Source organism: Nannobrachium achirus, assembly GCF_963921795.1.
Source record: "Nannobrachium achirus genome assembly, chromosome: 5".
In the NCBI taxonomy this organism is placed as follows: Eukaryota; Metazoa; Chordata; class Actinopteri; order Myctophiformes; family Myctophidae; genus Nannobrachium; species Nannobrachium achirus.
The window spans coordinates 53,114,917-53,125,950 of NC_137814.1; positions in this window are offsets into that span (position 1 = coordinate 53,114,917).

An 11,034-nucleotide genomic window follows, 5' to 3' on the forward strand; every position below is an offset into this window, starting at 1 on the left:
TTCTTGAGGTCACATGGAGGAAGAGGAACATCCATCTGTGATCATCTGCTGCCCTCTAGTGGTCAATGCGTGCCTCTAATCCAGCCAACTAACTAACAGGCCCAGGTCAGCTGGAATTCTGGAAACCTCATAGATCCAAAACAGTTATCGCTCAGATTCAAAAGTAGCAGATCTACAAGCTCAGAGCCTGCTGTTTTGTGAAACCGCTTTGTTTAGAAAAATTAAAGCATTCTGGTCCTATCTATTACTACGACTAAATGTCCATTTTACTGCTGATAGATTGCTGCAATATAATTTTACATAGGCTATATGAGCAGGGGTCATCGCCATGTTGGCTTGTGGTGGTCCCTATGAGGCCTTTAAGTCTATTTATACCTAAGAGAAAAAGGAAATGAGTCCAATCAAGGCACTCTTCACAAACTTACTAAGCTTCAATACCATACTAGGTTAAAAAAATGAAGCTTTGAGCTTTTCGACAAGAGTGCCCTTCGTTTTTATTTTTGATTGTGGATGTTTTCCACCCTTTTCTTGAAAAAAAAAAAAAGAAAAACAACGACAAAGAACACCCTCTAACACCTTTTCACAAGACTTGAATGTCCTAGCCCTGTTTCTTTCCTATTCTATGTTCTATTTATATAGCGTTTGTATTGTTGACAGATTGCACACATTACTACCCCTCTATTTGGTAACAGGTAGAGTCGCCGAAATGAAGCTCGCCGAGAAACGGGGGGTGCGTTCGGAAATGCACACCGGGTGGGGCAACGGTGTGCTTTTTCAGCCTGAACTCTGAAGGCAAACTTTATGAAAAGCAGCAGTTGCTAACATAATGTTGCTATTGATGTTTATAAACTAGGGTAAATTATGGTGACAGTCTTAATCTCACAGTATCATAAATGTTAATGCTAGAAACAACAAACATGTAAAGTAGGACACACAATCACAGTATGCCTTCTTCAGTATCAATATGAATTAATATTCTAATATTCTATTATAATTTACCCTAGTTTATAAACATCAATAGCAACGTTAGGTTAGCAACTGCTGCTTTTCAGAAAGTTTACCTTCAGAGTTCAGACTGAAAAAGCGCACCGTTGCCCCACCCGGCGTGCATTTCCGAACGCACCCCCCGTTTCTCGGCAAGCTTCATTTCGGCGACTCTACTGGTATTCCTCTATTTCTATCTTTTGGTGTATAGCCTACAATAGTGGTTCCCTAGTATATGCTATAGCTCAAGACCCAAAAGAGAATTTAGACGTTTGCCCGACCGGTACCCAAATTAGTGAAAATAGCAGACCTACAAGCTCACAGTGAGTGCGTTGGGTATAATAATTGTAATAATTGTCTTTAGGACTATTTTTTATTTTTATTATAATTATTCAAGGAAACAAGGAAAAAAGGAGATATACTCGCGGCCCAAAGATGGGTCCCGACCCACTATTTGGGAACCACTGGCCTACACACTATGGAGTATGGACACTTGACCAGTGCTGGTGCCATGTGAGATATAAGTCATCTTTATACAGTAGCCTGCTATCTTTTACATTACATTATATTTTTTTATTCTATTTAGTGTTCTACTTACTCGTCTTGTTCCAACCTTGAATAAGAAGAGAGACGTGAAAATTCAAACCGTTCTGGATTGGGCAGAATAATAATACATAAATTATTGCTCCCTAAAGTGCTGTGGCGTTTTGAGCTCCACACGCTCTTCATCAGACTGAAGTGCCATAGAGAGACACCCTCTTATTGTACCATGGACATGTGATGTGATGCATTGCACCCGTTGACACAAAGAGATCACTTCAGCAGAAAAGCACTCCGGTCATCATGACAGTCAATTACATCTGTACATTTTGTAAGATAAACCATGAGAACACCAGAAGATGTCAATGATCATGTTTTGGTTGATGGATTGATTGAATAGCCTACTTTATTAGTCAGAAATGTAAACAGCAACGTGGTACAGTGACATTAAGGCTAAACAAGGATACAAAAATACTCATGTCGACTTGTTTCCATAGTGGTCCTATGTATTCAATTCATCAACATAGTATACTTACACAAAGATACATCCACATTTGAGATGAATAACAATCTAAGTCCATATACCGGTATATCTTTTTTTTTAATATTTTATGATTTACCAGACTGTAAACCACAAACTAGTCATTTTTAATCTGTTAAATTGTTAATGCACTCCCCCCTCATTTTGTTCAATTGTCTGTTTTAATGTTATCTGCTCCCTTTGTCTGCTGAATATTGCTTGTACTGCTATTTTTCCACTTTCCATAAGTATTATGTCTTTTAATTCCTAATATATATGAGTAAAGTAAAAAAAAATCTAATTCAACAAAATTAGATTTCTAGATTGTGGTTTAGTCTGGTAAATCAAAAAAATATCTATATTCAAAATCTTAAAATATGGACTTAGACTGTTTTTCGTCTGAGGTACTAAAATACAAACACTAAGGAGAAAAAAGAAAATTGGCGGCAGGGAATGAGATCCTCTTTCGATGTGAATTTACATTTAGGTAAATGATGAATGTTTTTATTAACATCGTAAATGAAACCCAAGATGATTTTCTTACATATAGTCTTAATAGACTTAAACACTATACAAATAATACACATGAATGTGGAAACCGACCCAATTGTTTCCACGTTCATGTGAGTAATTTCAGTTGGCTTACAGCTGCTGTAATTGACTGTCACAACCTGATTGGTGCTTTGTTTAATGCTTACCGCTATGACAACCACATTTCCCACGGGAGTAATATCCCGGGAGAAATATCGGGAATAAATATCTATCTGTAGGCTTCTACCTTTAGAAATACATTTAGAATACCTATCAGTGTATGTATGTACAGTATGTAGGCTATAAATTCATTAGCTAACACCTATGAACAGCGAGCTATTCTTTTTTGGTCGTGACACAGTGGCACAGTGACACAGTGGAATCCGGGGGCCCCAGGGTTCTAGGGGGTTCCCAGCTAAATGATTGATAGTTAGGAACCAAATGGACCCTTACAGGTCTGTAACTCTGAATGTACAAATGGAACAGGCCCAATATTACACTGGCAGTCAGATCCAACCTGAATCAGATCTGTGCCACATCCAGATTGGAATCTGACTTGTTTAAATGAGTCTAAATGCAGACAGGTCACATGGAATCCCATTTTTACACTGACACTGACATAATCATTATAGAGCATGAGAATTGCATTTTGATTCACAAGAGCGCAAGTGTCTTGGCCATCTGGCCACTGATGTATATCGGACCTGTTACCCATATATGGAGACCCCTGTAACCCATAGATATTCACAGATATGGGCTTAATTTTGATCATATCAGGGATCTCCATATAGGGGCATATAAGGGATTTGTTTTCCCTGGCATAACAGGGATCTCCATATCTCCATTTATGGGCATAAAAGGGATTTGGTTCCCCTGGCATCACAGGGATCTCCATATATGGGCATAAAAGGGATTTGGTTCCCCTGACATCACAGTGATGTCAGATGTACAGGAACAAGCAAGACAATATGAAGACATATCTCACTGCATGGCAGAAAATGGGTTCACAAGGTCCTATCTGCAATGTCAGAGGAAAATTAAGAATTTGAAGAACACATATAAAGAAAGTCACGACGCTATACGTCATTATCACGGTAACCTAAGCAGATATGTCGACGCAGGACAGCTTTGGGTTGATGTTGTTAAAATAAGTCTGGACACACAGATCTGATCTGGTCACTTGCAATTGCAGAGTGAACAGTCCGGCCAAAAGATCGGATTTGAGAAATGAATCAGATTAGGGTAGATTATTTTTACTGTAGTATAAATGGGGCCTTAGAGATCTGTAACTCTGAGAGAGAACACATGTACACTCTGAGACACATGTACACTCTCAGACACATGTACACTCTCAGACTTAAAATGACAAGGATCTTATACTCTACAGCAGGGTTCCCCAATTAGTTTTCCCCAAGGGCCGAATTATGTCTAGGGTACCAAGCCGAGGGCCACAGCATTGCAGGGGGCGACGGTGGTGTTCCCGCTACTCCAGTGACAGTTCAGATATCGTCTTTGTCGGGTGAAAATCTTGTATGTCCAAAACCGTTCGTTTTGCATTTATCATATGAAAAAAGATTTAAACTAGTGAAAACAGCCGATCTACAAGCACACAACGTCTCGCGGTACTTTTGTGAGACGGCCTTGTATGATGAAGCAGGGCTTTACTTTGTGAAAGAACATACACATTTGGAGATACAAGGTTTCCACCCGACGACGACGATATACTAGTGTTGTTGCTGCTCTTATACCACCATTATTACTGGGGTTGGTGGGGGCCTGACAGTAGCCCCCCGCGGGCCGCAAATGGCCCGCAGGCCGCCTATTGGGGAACCCTGCTCTACAGTGTAAACTGGAATCACAGAGATTAAATATCTTATCATATGGGGGTCCGTGGCAGAAATCTTTGCACTATTTATGAATATATATAAATATATTCATACATACATTTGTGTATTGCTGTACTTGAGGAGAAACGTAATTAAAGAAAGACAAAGGAATCTTGAATCTTGAATATCGTCTCTGTCGGGTGGAAACCTCATACTGTGCCTCCAAAACTGTTAGGCATACATTTTTCAGGATTCACTTTAAAAAATAGCAAATTAGCAGACGCTCAAAGCTTCAAGCTTGTAGATCTGCTACTTTTGTGTAACGCTGCTGTATGATCAAGTTGGGCGTTAATTTACTGAAAAACAAAAAAAGATAGAATATGGAGATAAGAGGTTTCGGCCCGACAGCAACAATATCAAACTGCGGGGGTCTTTGAAATGAAGTTGGACGTTTGAGAGCCACTGTATTTAGCAACACCATTTAGCTAAAGTCATGCACAGCTAAGCAACCCCCAGGTTGTGTGTGTGTTCTTAACTCCAGGCCCCAGGGACAGGTGCACCAAATCCCCCACAGTATCTTATTACTATTATTCCCGCCTTTTGTGCCCGGTCCCTGCGGGGACTTACCACCAATCTATGCATTACAATGTGCGGGGGAAATGACTGCGTCCCCCCCCCCCTCTCTTCCCTTCCTGACTGAGATGTAGGCCTAATAGGCCTATTCACATGTATTGACTGCTTTTCTAAGCAAGGTTCACTGCTCTCGAAGGGGGGATGTTTTACATTCATTTGTTCGTGGGGCTGCTGATAAGATTGACCCCGCTGTAAATATTTAAGATGTGCCGTATAAACTGAAGCTAATTGTAATGTAAATCCTTGCAACGTGTAGGGCCAGGGGTGTCGCACCAAATTCTGGTCCCCGGGTACAAGGGCCCAGAATATGAATGTTCTTCATGGGGGAGGGGGTTTAACCCGTTTAGACTGGGAATGCATTTACGCCTTATTTTGAAAAATAGCAGATATACAAGCTCCCAGTGCGGCACCGAGTGCCGCGCTGCGAGCTTGTAGATATGCTATTTTTGAAAAATCGTGAAAAAAGTATTGTATTTGATATGAATTTGGCCCACGGGCCAGCATCTCAAAATATTTAGTTCCAGGGACCCCCCAGAAGCAAAATTTGAGTTACAAATGTTCGCTTAAAAAATACATTATATTCAAAAATTTGCACACATTTTCACGACTTTTCAAAAATAGCAGATCTACAAGCTCACAGCACGGCACTTGTATATCTGCTATTTTTCAATAGCTAAAGTATAAAATAATTAAGGCCCCCCTCCACCTTGGGCCCTAGTAACTCAGTCCCACTTTATCCCCCCCTTGTGACGCCCCTGTGTAGAGCTAACCCACCGTGCAGGGAGTATAGGCTACCGTAGGTTTAACTTAACTTTTGCTAACTAATTTAGAATTCAGGAATTTAGCAGACAATCTTTGACAGAGCAATAAGCAATGACAAACATCGATTGCAGGGAGTGCAATGGATCAGTATACTATACGATCACAAGTAAACCAAGAACTATAGCACCAGTTTAAAAAACAATATACTGTATCAAAATAATAATCTGTATTGAAACTAGATAGACCTTTGGTTGGGAAATCAGTCAGTCATGGCATTACAGCAGTTATGAAACATATGGGACAGATACAGAACAAAGAGATACAGTTAGGAGTAACAAATAGGACAAATTGTATTACTTTCTATTAGTCTAATCTATTTAGAGCAGTAATGCACAGGGATTAGGAAAATAGTAGCAGAAACCCAGGTACACAATAGAAATCTTACTAGCTCTGGAATGCCTGGGAATCAGTGGTGTAAAGTAATTAAGTACATTTACTCCAGGTACTTTTACTTTACTTTTTACTATATACAGTATATATTCGTATATATTTCTGCACTGTTTTTTTTTAGTCTGTTTATTATTATTATTTTTTTTCTCCTGACCATATGTGTATTGCATAGTACTGTGTTCTATCCGTCTGTCATTCAATGTTATATGAGATACTTCAATGGTTTCCTGTGTAAATAAGCCAAGTGCTTTCCTAGGATGTCCTTTTAGTTGACCGTGTACCAGTGAACTGTACCGTCATGAAACTGTACTTTTTTCTATGCAAACTTCTAATAAAGTCTTCAATCAATCAATCAATCAAACTAGAGTGTTTCCAATTTTCAAAACATTTACTTCTACTCCACTACATCTCAGAGGCAAATATTGTGCTTTACTCCAATACAATTATTTGAAAACTTTAGTTACTTCTTGGATGTTGATTATTATTACAACATATGCATTAACCTCTTCAGCACACACATTTCAGACATTTGAAAATACCGTAGATGATCTACGCTAAGCTTGTTTTCAAAATATTTACATTTCATATACATGTGAGAACTTGTGAAATTGGACATTCTGCTTTAAGTATAGGTACATTTTGAACTTTTACTCGGTTGATCTTTTACTTGTAACAGAGTGTTTCTACACTGCAGTATAGATACTTTTACGTGAGAAATGTGAGCACTTTTCCCACCAATGGGAATTAGCGTGGTGAAAGAACTCTTAACAGGTGTAGATATCATTTAAGTGCACCAAGAGCATATTAACATGTATACAAATCCAATCTACCCCCAGTAATGTGGGTATGACATTGACAACACAGTCATGCCACTGTGGATAGAGAGAGATCTCTAGGCTAGTCGGTAAAAGTCGGTGCAGGAAAATACAATATATATACTATCTCCATGTACGGGCATAAAATGGATTCTGTTAGAGTGGTTCCCATGACATCACAGTGATGTCAAAGCGTGATGTCAGAGCGGCAAACCCAGACAGAGTCAGCATGTGTCGTTTCACATCCACAAGTCATGGATCTAGATGTTGTGATAACAGTGGTTCTCAAACCTTTTCATGTCCACTAGGCCTGGAATTTCGTCATTTTAGGGGCAAGGCCACTTGGGCCTTTGGTGTTGTCCATTTTTTGAGGGCACAAAGGCCAAATGCCAGGGCAGGAAGGCCATAAATAAACCAAGATTTCATTCCATTGAAATAATTTGTTGAATCTAAGGGTTGGATGATAACCTATAATCTGCAGTGAAATAGATAAATGATGGTATTTACAATCTGATGAATCCATGCTCAGCCCTGCACCAATCAAAGTCACTGGATTGGTTTAAAGATGGGTACTCGGGGAGTTAAGATTTCAGAATCTCCACAAAAGACACTGGTCGACTGGTGTCTACATGACAAGAAAGAGACACCATTGTCTAGTGTCTATATATTGACAAGAAAGAGAGAAAGTGGTACAGTCAGCTGGGGCATTAAGGCCACTGTGGCCTCAGGTCATGCCATTGGTTTGAGGGGCAACGGCGGCCATGGCCTTCATGGCCTCCATGAAATTCCTGCCCTGATGTTCACCCAAATTTAGAACAAACATGGGAAAGTTCTCATTAACAAAATGTGGAATTCCCCCTGACACAAAGAAATAAGTCCCCAGGACTTCTTTGTGTTACCCTTTTAGCCTTAATATCGTACCGTATACGTGCTGTTTACATTCCTGACTAATAAAGTATATTCAATCAATCAATGTCAGCAACCATCAAGTTATTTTGCCAACTGACTCCCATCGGAAAATAGAGCCCCATACAAGATATGTCGTTGAAATGTTTAAGAAACATTCTGAATTCTTCACATTTTTGTTGTAAGCTATAGTAGATCAGCTATTATCAAGTAGTAAATGTATATTGTTGCCTGGTTAACTATTCAGGTCGCATGAATTCACATCATCATGCAGAAGACACATGATAATGTGAATGATCATGCGACCAGGATGGTTTACCAGGCTAAATGTACAGTAGGTTTAAGCGGTTAATATTGTTGGCGACCCCACGGTCTCAAGGACACAATTAGGGTCTCTGTCGTTTAGGTGGTTTCTCGGTTAATCTCCGCTCCCCTGGAGAAACACTGTTATCGCTGCTCACATTTTAACGCTTTGTGTTTTGTGAATGAATGCCCAATGCCCTTCATCGTATACAGTACTACAGCCGGCGTCGCACAAACACATCAAAAGTAGCAGATCTACAAGCTCGAAAACCGAATAGCTTTCTATTTCAGAATTTGAAAAGTAACAGTTTTGGAAATAGGCCTATGAGGTTTCCACCCGACAGACAGAGACTATATCTTCGTTGTCGGGTGAAAACCTTGTATGTCCAAAACCATTTGTTTTGTATTTTTTATCGTTTTAAAAATGATCTAAAACTAGTGAAAATATTTTCACTTGTTTTCTGCGACAGTCTTATATGATGAAGCAGGGCTTTACTTTACGAAATAAATTACAAATTTGAAACTTGGAGATACGAGGTTTCTGACCGACAGTGACGATATACAGGGTTCCCACACATCTTTAACAATTAATTTCCAAAACTTTTCCAAGACTTTTGAGAATATTTAACCCGATTTCCAGGACTATATAACAATAATTCAGCTCAATAACGAGTCGCTTACTCCTATGCGCAAATAATCATATTTCAACTGGGGACCCCGGCACCCTGACGAGCACTAAGAGTAGAGGAATTTTGTATAACACGGTTTTATTGTGAAAATAGCCGATCCCTACATGCCCACAACGCCCCGCGTTGCGAGGCGTTGTGGGCATGTAGATCTGCTATTTTCACAATTTCTGCCTCTAATATGAGACAATTTGGCCAATATTTAATATGTCATTTCAGAGGTATTAACAAAATCAATAACCAAAGACAATGCATAGCTATTTTTTCCACGACCTTCCAGGACCCTTGATCAATTCCAAAACTTTTCCAGTACTGGAAAAATATCTTTCTAATTTCAAAATATTTCCAGGAATTTCATGACCGTGGGAACCCTGGATATATAAGCTTGTTGTAATTCAAATAGCCTACAAATGGGCACGATGGCAGAGAGTCAGTGGTTCTCCACCTTTTCAGTTCTCCACTGGAAAAAAGTCCCAAAGGCGTTCGCGGCCCACCCATCTGCCTACTGCGTGAATTTTCAGAGCATGTTTATTCTCACGATCGATCACTCGATACTATTTATCTGTATATGTTTTTCATATCAATATAAAATCATAAAAAAGTTACATCATCACTATGAATTTGGGAGGGTGCAATACCCTTGCGGACCACCAGTGGGAACCAGTAGAACTAGGCTGCTACCGCTTTTGAATTTAGAAGCCTCTGCTTCAGGAACATGGAGGAAGGAGCTACAAATTCACCACACACACGCACGCGCGCGCGCACGGACGCACACACGCACACGCCTCTGAGCAGAGCCCCGCCCACCCAGGCGTCACCACACACACTACATCAAAAGCTTCCTTTGATATGAGATGAGATGGCCTTTTCCAAGAGAGAGAGAGAGAGAGAGAGAGAGAGAGAGAGAGAGAGAGAGAGAGAGAGTGTGTGTGTGTGTGTGTACATGTATTACTATACTTCTGAGGGCCAAATGTCCCCACAAGTACACAACATATCGTCGTTGTCGGGTGGAAACCTAGTATCTCCAAGTTTCAAATGTGTACATGTTTTTCGTGAAGTAGCCTAAAGCCCTGCTTCATCATACAAGGCGGTCGCACAAAAGTAGTGAAAACAGCAGATCTACAAGCACACAACGCCTCGCGGTGCGAGGCGTTGTGTGCTTGTAGATCGGCTGTTTTCACTAGTTTAAATCATTTCTAAAATGATAAATGCAAAACAAACGGTTTTGGACATACAGGGTTTTCACCCAACAACGACGATATTTTAGCTCTTTGTTCAAGGCCCTACTAGATCCTACCACAGCGTCACACAAAAGCATCAAAAGTAGCAGATCTACAAGCTTGAGACGCACCCCTAAGCGACGCGTTTTGAGCTTGTCGATCAGCTACTTTCGCTATTTTTGAATTTGAAAAATCTGAAAAAGGAAGGAACAGTTTTGGACATCTCCATGCGACAGAGTTATGTTTTATATGGTTTAAAAATATAGATGATTCACAAGCTCATAATGTGTCACACTGTGATGAGTTGTGAGCTTGTAGATCTAGGCCTACATTTCATCTTTTTGTGTGTGGCACTTTTTGATGCCGTCCTAGAATGCTCAATGTCCTCACAAGTATAGTACACGTGTGTGTGTGTGTGTGTGTGTTTGTAATATACTTGTAACCAAATGTTTCCACAAGTCTAGCAGAAATATGACAAATAGACACTGTGAGAACCATTTTCCTGGTGCTCACAAGAAAAGAATAGTCGTTTTATGGTTGAAAAGGGATTCTTAAATGCATTTCTTTTTAACATAAAATGGCATTCATAAAATCGGCATCCTACTCCTAAAATGTTGATGTCCTCACAAGAATACAAACCAGTGTGATGTGTTTACAGTGTGTGTGTGTGTGTGTGTGTGTGTGTGTGTGTGTGTAATACGATCATTTCTGTAGGCCTTCCATAAAGATTAGAGTTGAGCTATTCACAATTTATTTTTGGTGTAATGCAGGTAGGGGCCCCAAGTCGAGTCTCTCTCTCTCTCTCTCTCTCGCGCACGCACGCACGCACGCACAAGCACACACACACACACACACACA